The sequence below is a fragment of the Aulonocara stuartgranti genome (assembly GCF_965226115.1).
Source record: "Aulonocara stuartgranti genome assembly, chromosome: 20".
Lineage (NCBI taxonomy): Eukaryota > Metazoa > Chordata > Actinopteri > Cichliformes > Cichlidae > Aulonocara > Aulonocara stuartgranti.
In genome coordinates, this window is record NC_138956.1 from 16,213,056 (window position 1) to 16,227,004 (window position 13,949).

At 43.7% G+C, this 13,949-nt stretch overlaps 1 long non-coding RNA gene across 1 annotated transcript in view; it reads right to left on the reverse strand.

Moving 5' to 3' along the window:
- Window positions 1-985: 985 nt before the first annotated feature.
- The window catches only part of LOC309696725, a 214,877-nt gene continuing 201,913 nt past the window's right edge, over window positions 986-13,949 (reverse strand). Inside the window, exon 2 of the long non-coding RNA XR_014273632.1 lies at window positions 986-1,424. This is a non-coding gene — a long non-coding RNA (uncharacterized lncRNA). The remainder of the gene's footprint in view (window positions 1,425-13,949) is intronic.

Genomic DNA, 13,949 nt, shown 5'->3' on the forward strand with positions numbered 1-13,949 from the left:
CCTGCAGTGTGAACGTAGCCATAGATGGCAGGCAGTTTAATACTTGGTGCCAGTGACCCGGATTCTTTTGAGAGGACTAATTCGGACCTTAGGGTACAATCTGATATGAGGCAGACAACAGACCGGTCTAAAAAATTTAAAGGTAGGCACAAGCCTGTTCAAAGCAAATTTGTGCATATTGGATGAATTCTAAATTATTTGTCCGCCGAGTTGATGATCGTAACCGTTAAATTGGCTCAGTGGTGGTGAAATTAAACTAAATTATAAAATCTGTTAAGTAGATTTTAGGTGACATGTCCATGATAATTTTGGGTAATTTGTGACAAATAAAAAGCAAGATTTTGGGAAACATTTGATTGATAAAATTTGCTGGGGTGCATTTTAAGTTGATGTGATACGTGTTTAAGTTGATGTGTTATGTTTGTTGAGTGTGACGTCAGCTAAGAAAAGAGATATTAGGTTAGGATATTTGGTTAAGGGATTTATACCTGTATTGAGTAGCGGAGTTGGACTCGGGCACCAGGTAATTTAACTGTGGAATCCCCACAGTTGTGCTTTTAAATGTATTTAATATTTTAGGATGAAAGTTGGACTTTCAGGGGTGCAAAATGTTCTGAGTGTTATGACTCCATCTTGCGGCGGACGCGCAGCAATTTCCTCCGGCGAGAGGCTTAATTCGGGTGATACCCGCGACAGTCATAATCAGTGGTCAATTTCTTGCACCATTTGACTGACAGAGTTGGACTCGGGTGGTCCTGTTTGAACGTGATTGACAGGTAAACCTTAAGAAAAGATTCAGGCGCAGACGGGATTCCGAAGCGCCTAGGAGTGGGGTTTCCGGTCAACCCACGGGGACCACTTATAAATTAATTAGGGCCTAGAAATTTGACCGCTATCGGTGAGGGCGTTTCCGAAGCGGGTTGATTGACCAGCAATGTTAGACCTCTGTCACGGAGGAGCAGGGAGGACTCGGCGCAGACTGAAATCTCAGAAAAACAGGTTTATTTACACACTCCAGGTGCACTATATACAGGTGAAGGAGAAGGGGGCCAGGGTTCCCAGGGGTGCAGAGCGGGGTCGGGAAAAGCGTCCAGAGTCTCCAAACCAAACACGAGAAATCTGCATACAGAGAACAAGGGTTAGCACGGAACTTTCACGGACAGAGCTCAAAACTGGCTGAGGCTAAAGTAGCACTGACGAGCGTTATTCAATAGTCCAGCGGCGAGGTGCTCTCAGTCACTGCCTTAAGCAGCGGGAGCAAACAAGGTGAGGAGCCACAGGTGATTGCCTACAGGTGGTGGAGGCCGGGAGCTCACAATGAGCTCCGCCCAGGCAGCGAGCAGAGAGAGAGGAGAGAGAGAAAAGACAAAACATAACATGTAGCCACACAGGGCCAGCCGAGCAGGCACGGGGACCATGACAACCTCGGCTTAAAGGCTTTTAAATTAGTCGAAAAGTTAGGTGTACCTGTTAGATTGTCATTTATGCTTAGAAATATCTACTCATATATGCTTAGAGTGTTATAATCAATGTCATGTTGGTAGAGGTTTGATCCTTAATAGTCTGCAAAGGCTTGGTGTGCATTCCAGAGTGTTCTGGCATTCACACCTACATCCTGGGAGCATGGGAAAGGGCATACCTTCTCTTATTGTTTTATGGTAGGATAAACGTAGCTATGTCAGTTTTAGGCTAAGTGCCTTTTGTTTAGATCAGGGGTGTCCAAACTTTTTGCAAAGAGGGACAAATATTATAAAGTGAAGATGCCTGGGGGCCAATGGTTCCTTTTGACTTTTTTTTTCATAACAAAGTTACATGAAAATATAATGAAGAACAATTTTAATAGTCACAATTACCTTTATTTTTAAAATATAAATGTACCTAAATAAAAGACACTCAGACAAGCATTTACAACTCTAAAGACACAATTCCGCCTTTCATTTATAGCTGGAGAGTCAGACAACATTGAACAAACTGTATAGAATACCCTAAATTTCCATGAGTTTGCAATATCTTTGCCTAATGGACATTTATACAGGAGTTATAAGTAATGAAAAGTGTTCTGTTATCAATAAAGTTTTTTTTTTAAGTGAATTTCGCCCTTTGACTTTCATGAAGACAAAGTTCTTCATATCTACTGGAAGATTGCACAACTGGAAGTTCACACAGAATTTGGGCATCCCTGGACTAATGAGAGGGGTGATACTGAGATCTAGATTTTAGTAAAGCAATTAGGTCTGGTTTGAGGGCAGTGGTTGAGATGCGTAAAATATCACGCAAGTGGGAGTCACTCATCCTTGATCTCAATCGGTTCTTGTTTAAGTTCATGACAGAGAATGTTTGCTCACACAAATATGTGGAACCAAATAAGCTCAGCATTTTCTTAGCAAGAGATCGCACTTCAGGAAACCTGTCTTTGTCTAGCTGCCGATAAAAGTCAACAAGAGAACACTGCCGGTGTTTTCCGCGGCACTCATCGTCACACTGCAGCTCAATGAGCTCCAGCTGAAGCTGGAGGAGCATCATCAGGGTCCACGGAGAAGGGAGATGAGAAAAGCAGCATGTCTTTTTCAATAGCTGCAAAGTCCTGAAAGCGTTTATTAAATTCTCCAGAAGGAGACGAGATAGCTGTTGTGTACCTCTTCATTTGGACATTAATGTCCACTGGGAAACTGTCAATAACCTCTTTCAAGCTGGGAAGTGTGCTGTACAGGGCTCTGTTAGGGACAAGTGTCTTTGGAAAAGTTGCAGTTTGGTTCCAAAGGCCTTGATGTGAGCGTATAGTTGGCTCACCACTGCGTCTTTTCCTTGACCATACCATACCATACCATACCACCTTTATTTATAAAGCACTTTAACATAAAACCAGAGTTCACAAAGTGCTGTACATGCTAAAAGCATAAGTAAAAAAAATTAAAATGAGATAAGATAAAATAAATAACTAAAAAACTAAAATAAATTAAAACATGTCAAAACAAATTAAGTCAACCCCTCTAATCAATGCCAAAGGCTTCAGCGAATAAATATGTTTTAAGAAGACTTTTAAATTCAGAGAGAGAAGAGGCCTGCCTAACATGCAAGGGTAGATCATTCCACAACTTTGGAGCAACTACAGCAAAAGCACGATCAACATTCAGCGCATTCAGATGCTTCGTAATGTCAACCAAAAAAGCCAAATTTGCCAGCCATACAGGATCAGACAGTTCTTCCATCGGTTGTCCCTTCTCATCTAAAAATTGTCTGATTTCCTCTCTGAGAGAGAAGAATCGCTGTAGTGCAGACCCCCGACTTAGCCACCTCACATCATTGTAATAAATTACATCACCATATTCAGCCTGGATGTCGTGCAGAAACTGCTGAAATTGTCGGTGGTACGGAGCTTTAGAGCGAATACAGTTGATTGTCTTTGGTACTGGTTTCATAACATCATCAAATTTGAGATGTTTGGCACAAAGAGCCTGAATGATACAGTGAAGTTTAACAGCGTTAGCTGCTTTATTGCAGATCAGTGTGGACAATCCGCTTCGCTCACCAGCCATGGCAGGTGCACCATCAGTAATGATCCCAGAAACTTTACTCCATGGTAGCTTCATATCATCAACAGCTTCACAAACAGAAATGAATAAATCCATTCCTCTGGTTTGACCCTTAAGGCTTTTGAGATCAGCAGCTCCTCTGTCATGTTCATCTTGTCGTCGACTCCTCGTAAATAAATCAGCAGGCTAATGAGAAATAATAAAAATCCACTCCTCTGTCCCGCAGCTGTCTGTGAATGTCTGACGATATATCCTCAACTCTTCATACCACAGTGTTGCGTGCCAAGCAAGCATTCAGAAATTCTTGCTTCTTCTCGGGGCAAATGTTCTCCACCATTTTCATGACACAGTCTTTGACAAACGTACCTTCAGTGAAAGGTTTGCCATGTTTAGCTATTAACATAGCCACTTCGTAGCTGGCTTTCATGATATTTTCATGTGTCTCAAAACTTTTGTGGCCCTGAAGTTCTAATCCTCACAACATATTGATAGATTAATAAACAAAACTTTTCTGTGATTAAGATTTTTGGGGTTGCTGTTTTAGTGATGGGTTGATTCTGTCCGTTTCAATAGAGGGAGTTTTACTAATCATGGACATGTTTATAACTGGGCCCTTTAAAATTGTAACAGTGCACTTAGAGAAAACCTGTCAGGTGATTATGTTTTGTGTTTTGATGAGCTACTAATCAGCTCTCTTTTTCTCATTTTTGTTCTAAGCAGGCCTGCAAGATTGAATTAACAGCGCTGTAAAATTTTTGGGAGAGCAAATATAAGGTGGGCTTTTCCAGATTACAACGGGCTGAGGAAAAGCCATCTGTGGGAACCTGGGAGTTCCTGTCTGAAAGGATTGCCGCGTGTCAATCCAGACCAAAAATGACAAACAATTGATTTTTCTTTTGAGTGAATGCGTGTGAGTTAATGTGTGTGACTGGATTGAAAGTAAAGGTTTGACTGACTTGACACGGAGACAACGACTGGACCAAGGTTAGGATGAATAAATGTTGACAAACAATTCACACCCATATGGAAAAGAAATAGTAAAAACTTATATGTGATTACTCATGAAAGTGGCCACTTTCATGAGTAAATCATATAAGGCTTACATGATTTACTCATGAAAGTGGCCACTTTCTCATTACTTTCATACATTGTTTTAGTAAGTATCCAAAACATACAAGTTTCATTATATAATTTTCAAGGGATCTTATATCTGTTTTCACTCTTATAATCATACAAGTTTCACACAAGACGGATACAAACTTTATAAGATTTATATATATCTTTTCCATATGGGCAATGCCGGAATGAGAGGGGGATGCTTTGCTTTGCTTTGCTTTTGGCAGAGGCAGGAGGAGAACGGAGAGGGAGACTGGAGGTTCATATGAGTGTGGAGCTGCAGACTTTTTTGGGTCGCTGATGTCTGGTTTAAGAAAATTCTGTTTTATTGACTTGGTTTAGATTACGGTAGTACATTATATAGTGGGCAAAATGCCAAATGCTAAAGGGGAGAAAATGTTGGACGTTACTCATGTTACTATTAACAAAAGCAGGCCACTGTAGAAGTCAATTAAATTCCATAGAGAAAATAGTTACAACCAAAGTAATATTTATGAGTCACATAGGGGATTGCTAGACTTTTCATATAAAAATACAGTTATAGAATAGCAAACACTTTTCCAAGTGACCAAGGTTTTTCCCTTTAAAATACTAAATTATTAAAAGAGCATGAGTGATAAGGATATGTGAGACTAGATGGTACTGGAGGGAGACAGGAGCAAAGTAAGGAAAGCATAGATATTTTGGTTGAGTTTGATAAAGTAAAATTAAAATGTACCATTACATTAAGAGGAGCAACATGAAATCAAAAATATTGAAATTTTGTATGAAGAACATGACTGATAACGGTTCTGTCTTAAGTTTTGTTATAATGCAGATTGCATTATAAGTGGGAAAATTGAGTTTTAAAAAATGAAGTTAATGTTAACACATAGGTTTTGTTTCTAGGCAGCTCTGAATGGAGCCAGGAGTTCAAAAGATTTAACATGATGATTAAACTGATTTTATTCCTGAACACATGTTTGGAAGTGTACCTGAGAGGAGAATTGCTGAGGGTTTTTAGAGAAATAATATGACTAACCTTTTTCTTTTAATTTTCCAAGAGGGGGTGAAGCATTTTCAGTTTTAGTAGCTGGTCTTTACTCATGATGGGATATCCGGCTCTTTTTAGAGAACTGGCTCTTTCGGCTCGGCTCACTAAAAAGAGCCGGCTCTTTCGGCTCCCAACCGGCTCTTCAGGTTGTTTTGTTGCTTTAATTAATTAATTATCAACAACAATATAAAATTATGCACAAAAGGAATGTAAAAAAAAACTTCGTTTTCATTATGTATGTTTATATATAAATACAGTGTATTTATATATAAAGTATAAATAAAGTATATATAAAGTATTTAGTCAGCCACCGATTGTGCAAGTTCCCCCACCTAAAATGATGACAGAGGTCAGTAATTTGCACCAGAGGTACACTTCAACTGTGAGAGACAGAATGTGAAAAAAAAAATCCATGAATCCACATGGTAGGATTTGTAAAGAATTTATTCGTAAATCAGGGTGGAAAATAAGTATTTGGTCAATAACAAAAATACAACTCAATACTTTGTAACATAACCTTTGTTGGCAATAACAGAGGTCAAACGTTTACTATAGGTCTTTACCAGGTTTGCACACACAGTAGCTGGTATTTTGGCCCATTCCTCCATGCAGATCTTCTCGAGAGCAGTGATGTTTTGGGGCTGTCGCCGAGCAACACGGACTTTCAACTCCCGCCACAGATTTTCTATGGGGTTGAGGTCTGGAGACTGGCTAGGCCACTCCAGGACTTTCAAATGCTTCTTACGGAGCCACTCCTTTGTTGCCCGGGCGGTGTGTTTTGGATCATTGTCAAGTTGGAAGACCCAGCCTCGTTTCATCTTCAAAGTTCTCACTGATGGAAGGAGGTTTTGGCTCAAAATCTCACGATACATGGCCCCATTCATTCTGTCCTTAACACGGATCAGTCGTCCTGTCCCCTTGGCAGAAAAACAGCCCCATTGCATGATGTTTCCACCCCCATGCTTCACAGTAGGTATGGTGCTCTTGGGATGCAACTCAGTATTCTTCTTCCTCCAAACACGACGAGTTGAGTTTATACCAAAAAGTTCTACTTTGGTTTCATCTGACCACATGACATTCTCCCAATCCTCTGCTGTATCATCCATGTGCTCTCTGGCAAACTTCAGACGGGCCTGGACATGCACTGGCTTCAGCAGCGGAACACGTCTGGCACTGCGGGATTTGATTCCCTGCCGTTGTAGTGTGTTACTGATGGTGACCTTTGTTACTTTGGTCCCAGCTCTCTGCAGGTCATTCACCAGGTCCCCCCGTGTGGTTCTGGGATCTTTGCTCACCATTCTCATGATCATTTTGACCCCACGGGATGAGATCTTGCGTGGAGCCCCAGATCGAGGGAGATTATCAGTGGTCTTGTATGTCTTCCATTTTCTGATGATTGCTCCCACAGTTGATTTTTTCACACCAAGCTGCTTGCCTATTGTAGATTCACTCTTCCCAGTCTGGTGCAGGTCTACAATACTTTTCCTGGTGTCCTTCGAAAGCTCTTTGGTCTTGGCCATGGCGGAGTTTGGAGTCTGACTGTTTGAGGCTGTGGACAGGTGTCTTTTATACAGATGATGAGTTCAAACAGGTGCCATTCATACAGGTAACGAGTGGGGGACAGAAAACCTTCTTACAGAAGACGTTACAGGTCTGTGAGAGCCAGAGATTTTCCTTGTTTGAGGTGACCAAATACTTATTTTCCACCCTGATTTACGAATAAATTCTTTACAAATCCTATCATGTGAATTCATGGATTTTTTTTTCACATTCTGTCTCTCACAGTTGAAGTGTACCTCTGGTGCAAATTACTGACCTCTGTCATCATTTTAAGTGGGGGAACTTGCACAATCGGTGGCTGACTAAATACTTTTTTGCCCCACTGTATTTATGGGGGCCCCTAGAGACGAAACACGTACACCACATGTGTCAAAGTCAAGGCCCTAACCCAAATTGTGGCCCCCGGGATGATATTTGATTAGTATTAGAATCGGCCCGCAGGTCACAACTGCCTGCTGGGGTTTTGCACGCACCAATACTCCATTCCCCACAATGCAACAGAAGCCCGCGAACTCACTGCAGCGCTGGAAGCGGGGATCGGCTTCATTATTCATTCATTATTCATCAGCATTCAGAGCAGATGTCAACTTTCAGCAACTCCCCTCCCCAATAATGGCTAAACGGAAGGTGGACGGTGAGCACAGGGAATTTCGAGCCAGGTGGGAGGCAGAGTACATGTTCACGGAGGTAAAAGGCAAACCTGTTTGTCTTCTGTGTGGAGAAAGTGTGGCTGTAATGAAAGAATAGGCACTATGAAACCTCTAAGAAACACAAAGACAAGAATATGGACACGGAACAAAGGCTACAGAAGGTGGAAGAATTAAAATGAGGTCTTAAGTCCCAGCAGGCTCTGTTCACAAAAGCAAAATCACAAGGAGAGGCTGCTGTCAAGGCAAGTTTTCTTGTGGCAGAAGTTGCAAAATCAGCCCGACCATTTAGAGAGGGAGAGTTTATCAAAAACTGTATGCTTAAAGTTTGTGACGCAGTGTGCCCAGACAAAAGGCAGCTATTTTCAAACGTGCGCCTGAGCAGAAACACCATTGCTGAACGTGTAGACCAGCTGTCCACCAATCAAAAAGAACAGCTTGTGGAAAAGGAAAAGATTTCATTCCCTTTGTGGAGTGTACTCCAGCCTGACTATAACAGAAGAGTTTTTGGCGTTACGTCCGATGCATGGCACGACTACAGGACAAGATCTGTATGAAGAGGTATCCAGATGTGTAAATGAGATCAGAATCAGAATACTTTATTGATCCCTGGGGGAAATAATTTTTTTTGTTGCAGTGCTCCATTATAAACCAACATAAACCAACATTAAGACAAGACAGACAATATGCTAATTAAGAATAGTACAATAAAAAACACCCAGCACGCCCCTGCGGGCGGTTTATCCTTCAAGCTCGGGTCCTCTACCAGAGGCCTGGGAGCTTGAGGGTCCTGCGCAGTATCTTAGCTGTTCCCAGGACTGCGCTCTTCTGGACAGAGATTTCCGATGTTGTTCCCGGGATCTGCTGGAGCCACTCGCCTAGCTTGGGAGTCACCGCACCTAGTGCTCCGATTACCACTGGGACCACTGTTACCTTCACCCTCCACATCCTCTCGAGCTCTTCTCTGAGCCCTTGGTATTTCTCCAGCTTCTCGTGTTCCTTCTTCCTGACATTGCTGTCATTCGGAACCGCTACATCGATCACTACGGCCGCCTTCTTCTGTTTGTCTACCACCACTATGTCCGGTTGGTTAGCCACCACCATTTTGTCCGTCTGTATCTGGAAGTCCCACAGGATCTTAGCTCGGTCATTCTCCACCACCCTTGGGGGCATCTCCCATTTTGACCTCGGGACTTCCAGGTTGTACTCAGCACAGATGTTCCTGTACACTATGCCGGCTACTTGGTTATGGCGTTCCATGTATGCCTTGCCTGCTAGCATCTTGCACCCTGCTGTTATGTGCTGGATTGTCTCTGGGGCATCTTTACACAGCCTGCACCTGGGGTCTTGCCTGGTGTGATAGACCCCAGCCTCTATGGATCTTGTGCTCAGAGCTTGTTCTTGTGCTGCCATGATTAGTGCCTCTGTGCTGTCTTTCAGTCCAGCTTTGTCCAGCCACTGGTAGGATTTCTGGATATCAGCCACCTCCTCTATCTGCCGGTGGTACATACCGTGCAGGGGCCTGTCCTTCCATGATGGTTCCTCGTCTCCATCCTCTTTCTTGGGTTTCTGCTGCCTGAGGTATTCACTGAGCACTCGGTCAGTTGGGGCCATCTTCCCAATGTATTCTTGGATGTTCCTTGTCTCATCCTGGACTGTGGTGCTGACACTCACCAGTCCCCGGCCCCCTTCCTTCCGCTTAGCGTACAGCCTCAGGGTGCTGGACTTGGGGTGAAACCCTCCATGCATGGTAAGGAGCTTTCTTGTCTTTATGTCAGTGGCTTCTATCTCCTCCTTTGGCCAGCTTATTACCCCAGCAGGGTACCTGATCACGGGCAGGGCGTATGTGTTGATGGCCCGGATCTTGTTCTTACCATTCAGCTGACTCCTCAGGACTTGCCTGACCCTCTGCAGGTACTTGGTGGTTGCAGCCTTTCTAGCGGCCTCTTCATGGTTCCCATTTGCCTGCGGGATCCCCAGGTACTTGTAACTGTCCTCTATGTCTGCAATGTTGCCTTCTGGTAGTTCAATCCCCTCAGTTCTGACTACCTTCCCTCTCTTTGTTACCATCCGACTACACTTCTCCAGTCCGAACGACATTCCAATGTCATTGCTGTATAGCCTGGTAGTGTGGATCAGTGAATCGATGTCTCGTTCACTCTTGGCATACAGCTTGATGTCATCCATGTACAGGAGGTGGCTGACAACTGCTCCGTTCCGTAGTCGGTATCCGTAGCCAGTCTTGTTAATGATCTCACTGAGGGGGTTCAGGCCTATGCAGAACAGCAGTGGGGACAGAGCATCTCCTTGGTAGATCCCGCACTTGATGGTAACTTGTGCTATGGGCTTGGAGTTGGCCTCTAGTGTTGTACGCCACATCCCCATTGAGTTCCTGATGAAGGCTCTTAGGGTCCCATTGATCTTGTACAATTCTAGGCATTCCAGTATCCAGCTGTGGGGCATTGAGTCATAGGCCTTCTTGTAATCAATCCAGGCAGTGCACAGGTTGGTCAGTCTGGTCTTGCAGTCTCGGCTGATTGTTCTGTCTACCAGTAGCTGGTGTTTTGCACCTCTGGTATTCTTGCCAATTCCTTTCTGTGTCCCGCTCATGTATTGACCCATGTGCCTGTTCATCTTAGCCGATATGATACCTGACAGGAGCTTCCATGTAGTACTGAGGCAGGTTATTGGTCGGTAGTTGGAGGGGACCGGTCCCTTCTTGGGGTCCTTGGGGATCAGGACCGTCCGGCCTTCAGTTAGCCATTCCGGGTGTCTTTCGTTAACTAGCAGCTGGTTCATTTGTGCTGCCAGACGCTCGTGGAGTGCAGTCAGCTTCTTCAGCCAGTAGGCGTGAACCATGTCGGGCCCTGGTGCTGTCCAACTCTTCATACTGGAGACCCTTTCTTGGATATCTGCCACTGTGATGGTTACTGGACCCTGTTCAGGGAGGTCGCTGTGGTCTGCCCTCAGATCCTCTAGCCACTGAGCATTGCCGTTATGGGTTGCATCCTTCTCCCATATGCTCTTCCAGTATTGCTCCGTCTCCAGCCTTGGTGGTGCTGTTCTCTTATTGTTCCCTTGCCACTGAGAGTACACCTTTGCTGGTTCTGTGGAGAACAGCTGGTTTATTCTCCTGCCTTCTATCTCTCTGGTGTACCTCCTCAAGCGGCTGGCCAAGGCTGTGAGTCTTTGCTTGGCAGTTTCCAAGGCCTCAGGTATGGACAACTTGCTGTATTTCTCATGCACCTTCTTTGTCGCACCTTTCTGCAACTCCGTTAGTTGGCTAACCTCCCTCCGTGCTACTTTGATCTTGCCCTCTAGCCTCCTTCTCCATGGAGGGTACTGCCCCTTGTGGCTGTTCAACTTGTAGCCAAGCATCTCACTGATCACTGCTGCCGTATTGTAGATCAGCTTGTTAGTGTCGGTAACCGTGGTTGTAGGTATTGTCCGTAGTGCTGTATTAACATCATCTAGCAGACCTTCTGAGGGTACTTCACGTAATCTTGGTAACCGGCTACGGGGGATCCAGGTTTCAAGCTTGGCCATGATCCTATTTTTCAGGTCAGTTCCTCTCGCACTCAACGATCCTTCTCCTATCGCACTTGGGGCTATGTACCCAATCTCGGGTGGGGGTGATGATATCTCCCCCCTGACCTGGCGTCCTGACTCCTCCTTGCCGTAGCATTTGTGTTGTACCTCGTCAATCTCTAGCTGTGAGAGCAGTCCCTTCTTTCGAATGTTGGAACACTGAGCTACTAGTTGTTTCGCCGTCATTGTGGATGTTGGGTATCGAAGAATCCATAGGTCCCTCATCCTATTCATGTAGCCCCTTCCGCCAGGGTTACTTGCGTAGTAGCATTCCAACAACGCCCTGTTTTCGTCCCTTGCCCACCGATGCCTTCTTGTTCCAGTAGCCCACTTTTCGTCAGGGTGCCCTGGTTCCTCAACACCTGACGCGGACCTTGTTGATCCGGGCGACGTCCGAGCCGGCATGCCTTCATATTTATCTGTCTCGCTCATGTCTGCGGTAGGCTTGCTTAGCATAGGGGGTCTAGCCTTAGGACCCTTACTGGATACAGACGCCCCAGGCAGGAATCGAACTTGCGATCCTCTGTTCCAAAGGCGTGTAGTTTAACCACTACGCTATCCAGCTGCTATATATATATATATATATATATATATATATATATATATATATATATATATATATATATATATATATATATATATATATATATATATATATATATATATATATATATATATAAAAGTCACTCATTAATAAATAGCTGGAAAAGAAACGTGTAGTTGTAGCAGTAACCAGTGTGTTAAGTGGATGCGTTGTACAGGGAGATGGCCACGGGCAGGAAAGATTTCCTGTGTCGTTCAGCGGTGCTTTTCGGTAATCTCAGTCTCTCACTGAACGTGCTCCTGTGACTGACCAGCATATCATGGAGTGGGTGGGCAGTGGCGTGTCCAGCGGGGTGGCCTGGGGGGGCACAGGCCACCCCCCCCCCCCAACCAGACTGGCCACCCCAGGTGCCACCCCAAAGGCAAAACAATAAAATTCAATCAAATATCAAATGTACGATTATGTTTTCACGGTGAAGCTCAGATATCCGAGTGTAAGTGAATGCAGCATCGGCTTCTGCGCCATGCGCTTCACGTTAGCAAAGGTGTGTGAAAACTTGTATGAAACTTGTATGAAAAGCATACAAGAGTAAAAACAGATATAAGATCCCTCGAAAGATTATATAATGAATCTTGTATGTTTTGGATACTAAAACAATATATGAAAGTAATAAGAAAGTGGCCACTTTCATGAGTAAATCATGTAAGTTTTTACTATTTCTTTTCCATATGGGACTGTCACAACAGCATTTGTTTTCATTCAAAGTCTTTATGGCTTTAATACCTGGTGGGCCGGTCTCTAGTCAAAATGCCCGATTTTCTGTCCCAGTCCAGCCCTGCAGGTTAATACTGGCAGTCTCACCATGCCAGCTGACTGTATTTCATCATCAGCCAGTGTTGCTCTTTATACATCAATATAACCAAAGTTTACCATAAGGCAGCATAGAAAGTATTTACTTGCTTTCAGGTTTTATTCAAATGTTAGTCTTTTCAGTTGTTTCCCCACTTTTTTCCTGTTTCAAAATCAAACACCAGTTTGTGAGAAGATTATCTTCTTTTTTTAACAGACAGATAAAGTTTTACATTGGAATTGGCTAATTTGTCAATGGTTTGTTACAAATGTTCGTATTTTAATATTCAAAAATGTTTTTGCCCAAAACATATGTGCACTATATGTCAGTAAAAATACTATGCAAATATTGCTGTCCTTGACTGCTGAGTAAACACTGACAAAGCACTGATTGTATCTCTTGTACTTTATCAACGGAGTATCTAAAAACTTTGCACCGTAGTGGTTAAAATCTCATTCTAATAAGAGTTAAAAGCGCATTCGGTTATTAGGTTTATAGGGTTATTGAATTATGGTTAACGGTTGGTATAATTTTTTTAAACATTATCTGCCAATTACATCTGCCACCCTTCTCCAAATCTGTGCCCCTACCTGGCCCCCCCCCAAGAAAAATTTTCTAGACACGCCACTGTGGGTGGGAGGTGTTATCCAACATTGTCTTTATCTTGGACAGCATCCGCCTCTCCGACACCACCTTGAGGGAGTCCAGCTCCAATGCGGTGAGTTGTATTTTTGTTATTGACCAAATACTTATTTTCCGAGAGCATTTCAGTAGTGTGTGTGAGAGCGTTTCAATAGTGTGTGTGAGAGAGCGTTTCAATACTGTGTGTGAGAGCTAAAATTTCAGTAGTGTGTGTGAGAGCGTTTCAGTAGTGTGTGTGAGAGGTAAAATTTCAGTAGTGTGTGTGTGAGAGCGTTTCAGTAGTGTGTGTGAGAGCGTTTCAGTAGTGTGTGTGAGAGCGTTTCAGTAGTGTGTGTGAGAGCTAAAATTTCAGTAGTGTGTGTGAGAGCGTTTCAGTAGTGTGTGTGAGAGCTAAAATTTCAGTAGTGTGTGTGTGAGAGCGTTTCAGTAGTGTGTG